At 37.2% G+C, this 15,344-nt stretch overlaps 1 protein-coding gene across 2 annotated transcripts in view; it reads right to left on the reverse strand.

Moving 5' to 3' along the window:
• The window catches only part of LOC136852011 (uncharacterized), a 1,117,150-nt gene that overhangs the window by 132,639 nt on the left and 969,167 nt on the right, over nt 1-15,344 (reverse strand). For both annotated transcript variants that reach the window (XM_067126482.1, XM_067126474.1), the window contains one exon: nt 6,006-6,060. The gene's annotated coding sequence lies outside the window, so the exon portion shown is untranslated. The remainder of the gene's footprint in view (nt 1-6,005; nt 6,061-15,344) is intronic.

The raw sequence follows: 15,344 nt of genomic DNA on the forward strand, positions 1-15,344 counted from the left end.
TGCTTGTGCTCGTTGTCATTGAAAGGAGAATTTGAAGAACTTTCATGTTAATTAATGGTGAGAAAGAATGCTCACTTTGTATCGCTCTGGTCAAGATTTGTATTTGGTTAATAATTGCTGATTTTTTTAGGTAAAAGTTTCCTTTTAACATACAGTACATCAAATAGAAGTAGAAAACTCTCTCTCTCTCTCTCTCTCTCTCTCTCTCTCTCTCTCTCTCTCTCTCTCTCTCTCTCTCTCTCTCTCTCTACGCTACTGAATATCTCAGAATTTCAAGGCTCGCTGCAGTTTTTCCCTCGTGTTTTCTGTCATGTTGATGATTCGATCATTTTGTTCTTCTGAATATGGAATCTGGTGTCCCATCATCTGAGTTAGTTATTTTCGTAGGTTTTAGTCTCGCAACGAAACCTCTTAGCGATACTTAATCGCAGTCTTGGTATGGTTTGGTTGTTGAATGTAGTCTGAAAACTTGTAGGTGGTAACGTAAGTATGGTGCGTCTACAATTCATGAAATTTATGTAACTGTGTCTTTTCGTATGATGCTGGTAAGGATATCACTCACAGGTTGGATGGAATAAAGTCAGTCGCCTTTATTCCGTTTCTGTTTATCTCTACATATGAATATTATATTATGTGGATCCTTTCTTTGAAAGTTGATGACCCTTTTGGTTTGATTCACGTTGGCCATTCCTATAACAAAATGGGTGAATGCGCAGTAAAAATGGTACCATTTCTTGAAATTTTGAGGACATTCATGACTCACATTTTCGGAAAAACATTCGGTTTCCCATAAAAGGGCTCGTTGGATCATTTGAGCACCAACAGCTGGCGTTGGCCTGCATCTCTCCTCCCTTGTTTTGCCTCTCCAGGACGATTCCTCTTTAATGAAGATATGCTGGGATCCTCTCGGTAGGTGGGGAGGGGGAGGTGGACCCTCGCTGCTCTCTGGCCCTCTATTTCCTTCTGCTTTAGAGTGGGCCTCATTATTAGTATCATTACAGAGGCAATGAACTTCCATTTGCATTTCGTATTTGTTCTAATAAGCATGTAATATACAGAATTTTACATACTACTACTACTACTACTACTACTACTGCTATTACTACTACTACTACTAGTAGTAGTAGTAGTAGTAGTAGTAGTAATGGCAGTGGTACTGTAGTTGCTGCATTAGTAGGCTATACGGAATATGTATCATCATTACTTTCAGTTATTAGGACCGACATACCTGGATATATAAATCTATATTGTTCATGTCATACATATGTTTATTGTGCATTTGTTGTTAAGTATATGTGTATGATTGTGTGCATGTTTCTTTTCTGTGTCGGGTTCAGTGTGTGTACTGTATACGTTTATGTGGTTGTATATGTGCACATATATACAGTACATACGCACATATACTGTATATATATATATATGTATATATATATTGCTGTTCTGGAAGATAATTTATCAATGACTTGGTGTGGTTTTACATTTGTTGTGAGCTAATAGTTGTAAGCTAATAGTGATGAGCTGAGAGGAGAATTAAGCAGCTTATATAAAGTGTTTACAGAAACGGCAGTGTTAGGATGCTCAGAGTGATTAGTGGAGGCTGTGGGTATCCTTGTCAGGCGGATTTTTACGTCAAAGCGGAGGAGATGAGCAACTTTGCCTCCTTAGGTTACGAAGGAGAGAATTATGGGGGTTGATCAACGGGGAAGAAAGAGATCCCCCTCCAGTAATAACAATGAGGTTTATAGGAATCAGGGGAAACGAGGCTATAGAGAGAAATCAAAATTTTAGGTATGAGAGTAGAGAGTAAGAAACAGTCACCGACGGCCAGGTGTTCCATGACCGTTTGATGAACATCGTTGCCTCCAAATGTTCTTTGATCCTATTTCAAGCACACCATTAAAACACGTACCATACAATCCGTGCTCAGACTCCTATTTTTGCCTTATTATTATGGCAGCATCTTGGCTTGGATTGAAAGGTGTGTGCTGTTTTAGATTCGACCTTTATATATATATATATATATATATATATATATATATATATATATATATATATATATATATATATATATATATATATATATATATTATATATATACATATATATATACATATTATAATATATATATATATATATATATATATATATATATATATATACATTTATATATTCGTATCTGCTAATAAATACTATGTATATATACTCCAGTGTTTCCGTTTATTCGTATTTTATCTTTATATATTCATCACATCCATATTTTCTAATTCAGTTATAGTCTATATATATATATATACTAGTGTCGATATATATATATATACTCCAGTGTTATATTTATATATATATATCTGCTATATATAATATATACTAGTGTCGAAAGGCCTATATAGCACTCCAGTGTTTATATTTCCTTATATATATTTTATCTTTATATATTCATCACGTTCCATATTTATATATATATTCAGTTATACATATATATATATATATATATATATATATATATATATATATATATATATATATATATATATATATATATATATATATATATATATATATATATATATATATATATATATATATATATATATATATAATGAACTTGCCCTGGTCTGTCGCTAGAGCTTGCATAAAACTTTTATGCAGTCGTAGAGCTGGAGGAAGGAATAAAACTTGGCGTCGAGGGAGCGCTTTCGTGTTTCACACCACCTCAGCCTCGCTACTGCACCCTTCGAAGAGTATCATCCGCTCATCCTCAAGAAACATACTGAATTGGCAAACAGAAGAAAAAGCAACTTTTGAGGAAATTAGAATGCAGAAAAGAACGATGTCGAATGTGGCTCCAAACGACTGCATGAACATTGTATTTGACTTTTGTTACAATAAATTACTATTCGAATGTACAAAAATAAGTTAGACACCAAAGTAAACTAAACAGACTAATTAAACAAAGTAATTGGACTACAAATGCTAATAATGATTTTCTTTGTAGTATATCTAATAAACCTTTGGACTGCACCACCTCAGCAGCTTTAGTATATGGAATGAATTTCTCCATGAAAACTAGTACTGGTTGACTTGAAGCTGGAAATGCATTTTGTAAGTTTGAAAAGTAAGGAAACATTCCATCAGAAGAAATCAGTATATGTAAAGGTACAGTGTATGGGATCGCCAGCACCGATTCACCTACGGATATTCCGATAAGATTCTTAAAAGCATATAATAAAGCGAAAAAGATAAAGATTTACTTATTACTAAAGCTGGTAAATCCATCACGTTGGTCATCATGAATAAAGTCGGCCACTCCTTGCCTTATTCCTTCCTCCACCTCTACCACTTTATATATATATATATATATATATATATATATATATATATATATATATATATATATATATATATATATATATATATATATATATATATATATATATATATATATATATAATGTATATGGTATAATAACTAACAATCAAATGAGATTGCAGGCACAAACCTTGACCGACCCCGCCTACTTGCTGTTTGCCTCAAGTATACTTGCATGGGAAGATCTCTCACACGTCAGCCCCCGTAGGGAGGTAGCGCCGTCAGTGCACCTCACGCGATGCATTGTAAGCATTACGTGTGGTTCTTTGCAGCGTCCCTTCGGCCCCTAGCTGCAACCCCTTTTGTTTATTTTACCGTACCTTCATTCATATTCTCTGTCTTCCATTGTACTTTCCACCCTGACCTAACAATTGATTCACAGTGCAACTGCGATGTTTTCCTCCTATTACACCTTTCAAACCTTTTTCCTGTCAATTTCCGTTTCAGCGCTGAATGACCTCATACGTCCCAGCACTTGGCCTTTGGCCTAAATTCTATTCTCACACGTTGGCCTTAATGATATGATAATCACTTTTTCACCTGTTGTTTATGATTGCTATCACTGACAATTAAATGAGTAGTGGAGTTGGTAAGGCCCTGTGCTTGCAATTAGAACGCCACGAGTTCAAATTCTGCTTGAGAGCTAAACATTGCTGTAACCGTAAGGAAGATTGCATTATATTGGTCCGTCACGTGAGCAGACATCAGGCTACAATAGTCCCTCATCGGGAAGATATGAGGTGACTGTCACGGCAAGTTGTTCTGCCTTCGCTTTGACGTAATATTCACATTTTCTCCTGTACGCCACAATCCTTCAGTAATCAGTTTTTTTTTTGTTTTTAATACATTATGATTTTCAAAGAGAGATAATTAGTTTCATAAAGTATTACCCTAAATTATTTTTTTAACGTTTTCAATTTCATAAAATGTATTTTCGTTTACCTAATTTGCTATGATTATTATTATTATTGATACATATTTTTAACATAACCATAGGGAAAGGAGTATGAGTAACTTAATTAGAGCTGAGTGAAAATAAGGTTTTTGAAGTGTTCATCCATTTTGTTTATTCATTGTTTTGCTGTATTTGGCGCTGAATGACCGTCGTTTCCAGCTCAGAATTCCGCCCCTCCATCCATCCATCCGTCCCCAATTCTGTCTGTTGTTATAGCTATGAATGGAGGGGGACTTCTGGAGCTCGGTAGCTGAGTGTTTATGGTGATCATCCGGCCACAGAAATTTGTTACTTATTTTTCAAAACTGTGAACTTTGTATTAGAAAGTTCTTGATTTTAAAATTTTCATTTTCGATTCTTGGTTTTTGATAGTTGTTGGCTGTGCTCTACAATACACAAGCATGTAGTTTCATTATGAATGCAGAGTAACCCTGAAGAAGGGCATGGATGGGTTAAACAGCTGTTAGCTTGGGAATGAATAAATATAGCTGTAGTGCAGCGGTTTTATTTGTCCCTTCCTGGGTCTGGAAGGGTGTTGGAGGTGTTTAAGGTTTTGCTAGTGAATTGTGGTGGCCACTTGTGCACTGGTACCAGAGGAATATCTCAGCTGGATACCATTCACTTTGAATGAGGTCCTGTTATTAATTGTATTAATGCACTGAACAATTGTGTAAGTGATAAAGTTAATATATATATGTATATATATAGATATATTATATATATATATATATATATATACATATATATAAATCATATATATATACATATATATTTACACACATATATATATATATATATATATATATATATATATATATATATATATATATATATTTATATATATATATATATACTGTTATAATGTTATACTAGTGAGAGGAATCAGGTTCGATTCTAGTGTGAGGCTGAGAGACAAGGCTACGTTTCATACAGATCTATTATACGTCTGTAAACCAAAGCAGTGAATTGGGTATCTAATTATTGTAGGTCGAAGGCAGGGTGGAGAAGATGTGGTGCTAGCAGCCTAATTTAAAAATAATATTAGATATTAGGAGAATAACACTTTCCGGAAACTCCTCCTCCTTTAAGAAAAATGAACAAAAAGTCCTTCAAAGAAGGCATCGTGCTTACCCCATATAAAAAAATGGGAATAAAAGCACGTTAAAACGAAGAAGTCTACTGATATCATTAGCCCCGCAGGTGCCAGTGCCGTCAGATGTATTTCATGTGGTGCACTGTAGACATTCCTAAAGTTTATTGCAGCATCCCTTCGAGCCGTAGCTATACTCACTTTGAAACCCTTTTTCTTTTGACCTCCATTCCTGCTCCTTTCTTCCATCTAGCTGTGCCACCACTCCAGCTATTGCATTTAAATGCAACAGTGGAGCTTTCTTCCAGTTTCGCCTTCAGACCTACTTCATCTCATTTATGTTCTGGATCTCTATTTTTCTGTCCAGCCGTTACAATCCCTCTGTCTTAGCATTGGCTTATAAACTAAAAATCATGATTCATTCATTCTTATCACTGCAATTGATGTTTAGCTGATAAAGACAATTGATGTTAAGATTTATACTTTTTTCATTTCATGGTCTTGTTTATTGTTTCTTTCAATATGATGGCCGATCTTCAGATATCTACAATTGTTAAATCTACAACTGAATAACAACTAGTGAATTTTTCTTACCTTTATGGGATCCTTTCTGGAGTGGCTTTGCAAGGTTAGTTGTTTCTGGATTGTTCTGTGAAAGAGATAAATCTTTGTGTTATTTTAAGCTGCAAAAAGAGTAATGCATATGCGACTCCTGTGTTTAAACACGTATTCTCATTCCTCTTACCCTTCATTTCGCTTAGCAAAACAATACAAGACACTTATTTATGGTAGTGTGTACACTTACTGATTTTTACAGTACAATAAGACTTATGTGTGTGTATATATATATATATATATATATATATATATATATATATATATATATATATATATATATATATATATATAGGCCTAATGTATATATATATATATATATATATATATATATATATATTATATATATATATATATATATATATATATATATATTTGTGTGTGTTAATAAAAAAATGCATCCTCATATATTTTTTCGTCTCGTTACATTGTTCAGTTGCTTACTGGAAGATAATGAGGGTAAAGTGTATTTGCTTTTTTAGGATGTATAGAATTGATTTAAAATTGGGAGTTACTAGCCAAACAAAGTGCCTGGATTTTTTAATAACAGATTGTGATGCTTTATCCTCTTAAAGCCTGCATAATATATTTTCAGATATATGCAAAATATTTGGCCTTAACATTAGATTTATAAGAACTGCTGGTTTGTAACAAGGCATGTAACCTATCAGAAAAGGGACTTTCCCATGGATGGTTAGAATATTGAAAATTGTGATGAAGTGGGCTGTCTTGAAAAAATGGACTACAATTGTTATATGGATGGGTATAAGAATGGAGGATAAAGAATATAAAACCTTTTTTGCACTACTGAAACGAAATGAAGTGTGATTTTGATACATGGATGATGAATGGTTTGGAAGTGCCTAGGACCGAAGTTTGTAGACAGAGTGCCAGCGAGGAATATGGGTTGTTAAAGAGAAATGGAGATGTGACAATAGACAGCAGATTTTGCATTGCTCACCAATTAGCTGAGCTGTTTCCTGTAGTAGAGGAAACAGCTTTCCCACTTCTGTGAAGGGTAACGAATTGTTTCCCCTTTTCAATCAACCTTTCATTTCCCCACCATAACTAACTTTTTAAAACATTGATCCTTCTTTTCACTTTTGCTAACCTGTAATCTTATTTGTAAATTTATCATCTTTCCATTCCTTATTACATTTTCATTCTGGAAACATGCAGGAGTCTGAAGCCAGGCTTATTTTATTCCTCGAAATTGACCCATTTTGTTTTGACATGTAGACAAAAAAGCAGTGACATGTTGACTAGGCATGCAGATGTGACTGTGACTGGAAAATGTGTTTGGTGGTCATGCCATGATTGGTTGCTGAATGTGGCAGATAAGCCAGTATTCGACAGTGAAGCTTTGATGCTTTGCAGGGCTCTATCTACAAGAGACATAAAAAAATACTAAGAATATACCAGTTAAAGATAACATGACTTATACTACAGTGTGTAACTGTACATGACATACTACAGTGTGTAACTGTTACACATCCTTACTGGGTAGATGTCTTTCTGGATGCTGATAAGGTACTAAATGCTATTTACAAGGAATGATTTCTTACTGATTGAGTTTTTGTGGAGATCAGATTTGATTATCAACTACTGGAGTGGTGATAAGGGGGCTTCATCGATTTCCAGGTAAGCAGGCTTTAGCTTGTCAATGGAGACCCAGTCTTTTTGTTGTCAGAGTTGTAGCTTGATTGTTTAATTATGACATTCAGGGGAGAGCTATGGTCCCCTGTGTGGGTCCGGTACTGGGAGCTTGTGGTCGTCTTTCTGTAGGAACAAGGAGTAGCACATGTGGAGGCATCTTAAGTGTACTGTTTCTTTGTGTCCCAGCTGGTTTATATGAACAATTGGTGATATCTGGAGAGCCTTCTGAGCCTGGAGAGGTCTATTCTGGGTTAGATATTGGCTTGGGGTGAGAGGAACTTGCCTAGGATGCAGATCATTTAACCGAATACCATTTTGGAGAGAGAGATGTTGATTTTTTTCCTTTGAAGGCTGAGGAGGACCCAGGTTAGTTGTACCTTCTAGTCTGGTCTGCTTCCTCTGGCAATGGGAATGGACTTCAGGAATAGTGTGCTCTTTCCACCATGCTGGTGGCAGTGGGGGTTGTGGGCAGTGGTATGGTGGATGTTTGACCCCGTTAATTTGGCTGGGTAATCCATTTCTGGGAGATAAAGCTGATCTTTGGGCAGAGGGATAGATTATCAGATACACCAAAATGGCTGGGTCAGCCATTGAGGAGTGCTTCTGTTCAGGTGTTTGCTGTTGCTTCCAGCATTGGTATTGCATCTGGCATGTGGATCATTTCTTAGCCATGAAGATGTACCTGGAGTTGTTAGATTGGGACAGGGGGCATATTTATCAATGTGAAAGTGGCTGCAGCAATGTATGGATTGTGGAAATTCACTTTTGCCAGATTCTGTGTGGGAGGTTATTTTGCTTGGATGGCACTTGGGCTGTTTGGCTATGATTTCACATTTTTGTGTTATGTATTTAGCTGTTGTTCTCCCAGAGAGGTGAGAGAATCTGTGGATGTGGTAAAAAACCTTTCTTTGAAGGGAGGTTAATGCAAGGGAGTGGGGCCAGGTAGTGCTGGTAATGCAGAGGGTCATATGTCGTGTTGCTGAATGAGACACATCTCACTTTATATTTGATAATGGGAGTGTGATCGGCTCTATTTTCAGTGTCTTGGACTTGGTCACTGTTCAGCTTGTGTTTTCTCCCCAATTGGACTCTGTTGATTCTATTCAGGATAGTGCACCTGCTAGGTACATGATGCACCAGAATTTGGTGATGACCAAGAGTTGATGCTGCTGATGGGTGGAATATGCATCTTGGTTATGGGAAAGGATACACAAAATTGGTTGATGGTCTGTCAGGATGATGAAAGGTGTACCTCTGATTAGCTGCCTGAAGGTGCTATACTTCCATTTGGCTGAGTTTTATTTTTTACTGAAGAAACTAAGGACTTAAGTCATCCCACTGACTAATTGTTCTGTTACACTACCCATGGAGATGTTGCTGGCATCTGTGGTCAGCATGGGTCTGGCTTGAGGATTAAGGAAATGCTAGAATGATGAAAGTTGCCAGAGTGACTAGTTGGCTTTGAAAATGTGGCATTGGGTGGGAACCCAGTTCAGGGTCTTGGTGTATCCATTGAGGGTGTCACAGAGGGGGAAGGCCATGGTTTATGCAACCTTTGGCAGGAGTCAGTAGTAGCAGTTTACCATTCCTGTGAATTCCTTGTGACCTTTTGTAATAGTTTTAATTGGGTATTTGCTTCTGAGGTTTAATGATTCAGAAATTTGACATTTGAAGCCCTGATTAAACATCTGTCAGGACAGACTACCAAACCATTATCACTAAGTAGGGAAAGGACACCTCTGATGTGCTTATGGTGGTCTTCATGATTCTTGGAGAAAATGAGTTTGTTGTCAGCATAGCATGTACAGAAAGGAGGTCATTAAGAAATCCATCAGTCTCCGGATTATGGCCCCTGAGTTCTGGGTGTTGAAGGTAAAGTAGTTGAAGTCATAGGCCCTGAGAGGTGTGATGATCACTGTTTTTGGGACACTGTCTTGGCGGAGTGGGACTTGGAAGTTGCCCTTTATCAGGTGGAACTTGGAGGTTCTTGTGGCAAGGAGAGTGGAAGTGATGTCTGGATAGTGTTCAGGCTCCATTTTTAGGTTGAGTCATTTGTAGTCTCTGCAGGGGTGCCAGGATCCTTTTGTTTCCTTCACTGTTTGGGTAGGGAGGCCGAAGGCTGAAGGTCTTTGGCAAAGACCATGCATTCCATTTCCTGAAAAGCTTTATTTGAGGCATGCATTCAGTTTTTACTGGGGCAAATGATAGAATTTTTAATAGACCAGGGTCCCAATGTTTTTATGTAGTAGTATATGCCTAGCTTTGCTGGGATCCTGGTAGTCTGCTTTAGTTCAGGCTTGAAGATGTCTGGGAATTCCTGCAGGAGGGTGTGGAGACCCATGATGATTTCTCACCAGTAGTTATCCCCTAGTTGGAGGAAGTTTAGGGTTTTGTTGCTGTATGATGGTGTAGGGTTACTGTTGGAGACTACTAGAAGTAGGCTGCTGTTTGGGGTTTAGGACAGTCTTCTGCCAGTGTTAGTAGGATTGATTTGAAGGCATCTGTGTATACCAGGAACTTATTCTTGGTTGCATGTAGAGAATGTGGAGAGTGTGCCTGTCATAGCCTAGTTGTGCTAGCCACCATTAGTTTCACAGGTGGCATTACTGCTTGGTTTCTGGTCCAATTGCAGCCAAGGATGCAGTTCTTGACAACTTTCCCCAACCTGTGATGATATACAAAGATGATAGCCCGGTGGTGGCTCTGTTTCTGTTGCTACTTGCAAGTATGCTTCTGGATAGCACTGGCTTGATTTTTGACATCCTCGTTGTTGTCTTTATCTTGGTCATCCCTGGCTAGACAAATCCTGTGGGCAGTGTGTTGCAAAGACTTTAAGGTCTCCAGCAACTTATCCTCCTTTTTCAAGGATTCACCATTGGTATGTTCTCTGCCTTGGGGAGGCCACTTGGATGTTGGTCAGAAGGTAAAGCCATATTTTTCTCGTGAGCTTGACCTTCTTTGATGTCCCATCCGTGCTGAGTTCTAGGAGCATTTGCAAGGATCTAAGGTTGTCCCAGGCTGCCCTTGCCATCATGCCCCAAGCAAAATGTTCAACAGATTGGAGACCTGTTGGAAGTGAGTGGTTAAGGCCTGGGAGAAATCAGCTTTGAGGAATTGGTGCAGGTCCTTGTACTTGATTCTCTTGTCTTGAGTATCAACCCAGTATGTGATAAAGGGGAAAAGGCATCTAAGTTTCACTTGAGGACACAGTCTGCCATTTTTGTGGAACTCCTGATGTTGCAGAGGTGGAATTTTATGTCTGCTCCCCCAGAAGCAGACTGGTGGTTCATTTTTCAAGAAAGGAAGCAACAGAGGTTAATGATATTTGTGTTTGGTTGTTTATCCATGGACATCCCGTATGTTTCTTTACAAGTGGTAGACATGGTTGTATTGAGTCTGTTATTCAACAGAGAATCCTGCAAAAACCGTGCTGTGTCCACTGAGCTAGTGGGGACAATCTTGAGCTCTCAAGGGAGACAGAAGTCAGAACTTTAGTGCCATGTTTAAGCCACTGGTGACTTTCCGTAGCAGTAGGTGCGACTGTGTTGGGGCTGTTAATCACCAGGGGTTCATGCAAAAATCATTCGGAGTCTGCTGAGGATGACCTTGAGCTCTCGAGGGAGAGTGAAGGCAGAGCTTAAGTGCCAGATGTAGTCCATTAGTGGCTTTTGTAGCAGTAGGCATTGCTGTATTGAGTCTGATAATCACCAGGATGTTTATGTGAAAACCATACGTGTTGTTATGTCACTATGAGGCCGAACTGATGATATTCTATGAAATTAACCTATTTTGTCTCAGAATGTAGATGCAAAAGTAGAGACAAGCAATTGACCAGGCATGCAGATGGAAAATGGACGCATGATGGATAAGTCTTGTGACTACAGGGTCGCATCGTGATTGGTTGCTAAATTCGGCGACTAAACCAGAGTTTGACAGTGAAGCTTCAATGGTTTACAGTCACTTCTTCATGTTTCTTCTGTTCTTACTTCACCTGAACTTGCAAATAATTGCTCTCAACAGCTTTCTTTCTTTCACTTCACCTACTCTCTGATACCTAGCCTATACGAATAAACCACTTTTAGAATACTTTCATCCAAACGAATATCATTACTTCTTGTGTTGGCTTCCATTTAACCTAAAACCTTTTCTTAAAATAGACGTTTTTTTCAGCTTTCTCTTTTCGGGTATATTCTTATTATATTTCAAGAAAAATTTGCGTATAATCATATTTATCATTCTGAGGTTTCATATAATATACGAAATAACCTAAGCATTCACTTTTATAAGTTCTTTAAGATGACTCAAGTTCACTCCCTGTACAAATTTTTACGTTGTATTTTGTCAAGGAAACCAGAATAGTTCGTCATCACATCGTCTTTTATTTTTAGTATCATGAGACTTTGTCCAAGCTCACGGAGAGACTATATTCCGAAAATGGCAGTCTAAAAGAAATCTGAAACCCCCGTCACCGTATTATGTTCGTGTCAAAGGTCACTGCTTAGTTAATGCACGATAAACTTTTAAATCTGTGAGTCATGTAAAAATAACTAACGAATTCAGAAGATCTAATATATATATATATATATATATATATATATATATATATATATATATATATATATATATATATATAGAGAGAGAGAGAGAGAGAGAGAGAGAGAGAGAGAGAGAGAGAGAGAGAGAGCGCGCGTTGTGTGCGCGTGTATGTTTTCTTTTACTGGTGTGCCGTTCTTCAAAAAAATGTCCTGCATCAACGCTAAGATCAAAATTATGAGTCACAGAAAACGACATGAGGCATTACGAAAGTCATATTGTAATATATTTAACAGGTTCCGCGAATGAGATGATATCAGCATGTGAGTTTTATCTAAAATCATGACGGATAACCATAAGCATTTCTCAGTTCTTATCTGTTCCCCAGGAAACATTAACGTTTCGTGGAAAGCGATAAAGCAGCTCCTAACGTCACTTCCTGGAATTTTCGTGATGGAAACGAGTTTTTAATATAAAATGTTTTTATATAAAAAGTTTCATCCTTTCCTATTCCTGAAAGCAAAATAATTTGTATGATTTTGATATTAATAGTACTGAAATGTTAAAATAAATCCTTTATTTTGACTTCTTTTTTATTATTGCTTTTATCGTAAAGTAATTATCTCAATAAAAACTCTTAGGAGAAAAATTTTACGAATTTCAGATTCAGTTTATCATTTATTATATATATATATATATATATATATATATATATATATATATATATATATATATATATATATATATATATATATATATAATATATATATATATATATATATATATATATATATATATATATATATATATATATATATATATATATATATATATATATATATATAGAGAGAGAGAGAGAGAGAGAGAGAGAGAGAGAGAGAGAGAGAGAGAGAGAGAGAGAGATGGATCATGGATCGAAAGTTTTTAGGTTTGTCTCATCACTAACCATTAATTCATATTAATGTACTATAGTATCCTTCTTTTATGTGGACTTGGAACCGGCATGATTGTAGAGCCTACTCCCGAGTTCTCAGAATCACTCTCTACATCATGATTGTCATCATCATCATCATCATCATCATTGAACTGCATTTTTATATTCAAATTGAATAACAAGGAAAACGTTCTTAATTTCTGTCATTAAATATAAAATTCTCATCTTGCGATTGTGACGAAATTGGGAATTTAGGGAACAAAGAATAGCTTTTTCCAAGATTTGTAAGTGTAGGTGATGGAGTCATCGAAAAAAATCATGCCAAGAAATGAAAAATTCTTTGGAGGTCCTGACGATGAAGCACCTGACGTCCTTTCAGAGCTTGACGATGAATTAGCTTGTTTTCCACTCTGGGTTGGTGCTCCATCAAGTGACGGATGGTCTCTCTCTCTCTCTCTCTCTCTCTCTCTCTCTCTCTCTCTCTCTCTCTCTCTCCCCAAGGTGATTTATATGACGAGGAAGAACCCTATAATTCGCGAGCGAGAATACGGCCCATCATGCAGTAAGTTTTTTTTTTTTTTTTTAGAAATGAGTGCATTGATGTAGTATTCCGTAGTGTACCTCTCCTGGATTTCCACATAATCAAGATATTGACAGCAAGGATAAGCGATGGCATCCTGTGAATTTACTAGCCGACCGTATCTTTTGTTTTTGGATGCTTGCAAGCAATAACAGTACAATAACTCGGTGAAGTAAGTCCAGAAAATAACTTTTAATTCTTTCCTCAAATCCCCAGCAGAAAGCATGGAAACTTGAGCTGCAGACTATCTTACAACTGGTTCAGAATTAAATTTCCTTGAATTCCAGGCCTATATATTCCTTCGTCACTCCTTCCTCCTCCTCCTCCTCCTCCTCCTCCTCCTCCTCCTCCTCCTCCTCCTCCTCCTCCTCCTCCTCCTCCTCCTCCTCCACACTTAACTTCCTTTTGATTATTTTTCTTCCACTCCCCTTTCCTTTTTCCATCCTTGCTCATCCGATATCTCTCTCCCTCATCTTCACTCTCCTTAATCTGCTTTCATTACCCTCTAGCTTTCACCTGGTTCCTCACTGGACGGGTGGGTACTGTTCTCAGCTAGCACTATGCTTGCCCCACGTTCAATTCTCTGACCAGCCAATGAAGAATTAGAGGAATTTATTTCTGGTGATAGAAATTCATTTCTCGCTATAATGTGGTTCGGATTCCACAATAAGCTGTAGGTCCCGTTGCTGGGTAACCAGTTGGTTCCTTGCCACGTAAAATAAGTCTAATCCTTAGGGCCAGCCCTAAGTATACTAAGGTATACTTTACTTTTTCTAGCTTTCACCTGACCTTGCCCAATCCCTCGAGGAAGAGGGGAACACAGAGGTAGAAGGACACTGTACCAGTTTTCACCAGGACACATTGGCGCAAAATTGACATCAGACGGGCGTTTGATGTTTAGGAACAGAAAATCGGTGCGGGGCATTTTATCCGCCATTTGTGTTGTTTTTATTTCACTTCTCAGAGCAAAAATGCCACGTGATTCAGAGATCCAGAAGTGTCCTTTCAGTCATTGAAATTTTTTTTGTGACATGTTCAGTTTCATTTTTGTTGACCAGTAACAGGAGTGGCAGTCCAACTGCAGTGACACAAGTGATAGCTGAGGCAACAGAAGTATTTGCAATAGTTGCAGAACATTTCATGCACATAACTTGTAGAGTTATTACTTTACAAATGGGTTCAGTGCTCGTAACCTGTTGATATTTTTTGTTCTGATGAAAGCAACTGTTCTTAAAATCTGATGGTTAATTGAATCACTATAAATTGTGAATGAATTTTTGCCAGGTTCTTTTTCAGTCACTGTTGCCCCTAAAGTATTAAAGAGAGTAATCATAACATATACTCACCCAAAGTAGAGTATCCTGATAATTTTTCAAATACGATTAAAAAAATTTCTGTATTTCATGGAGGTCATAGATATTTTATTGATATAATAAGTTATGAAAACTGCTAATCACAGAAGTTGGGGATATACAGTAGTTTGTTTGATTGCAAATGTTGCTGTAATTAAAGCATTTTTCATTAAATATTTTCCAGATGTGCTTCTGTTTTTCTGCTTCCATTTGTATAAGGGGCCTTATTGCCACCAACCCTGGCTGTGACCCATCTTACTCTA

Source organism: Macrobrachium rosenbergii, chromosome 3 (genome assembly GCF_040412425.1).
Source record: "Macrobrachium rosenbergii isolate ZJJX-2024 chromosome 3, ASM4041242v1, whole genome shotgun sequence".
NCBI classification, from domain to species: Eukaryota; Metazoa; Arthropoda; class Malacostraca; order Decapoda; family Palaemonidae; genus Macrobrachium; species Macrobrachium rosenbergii.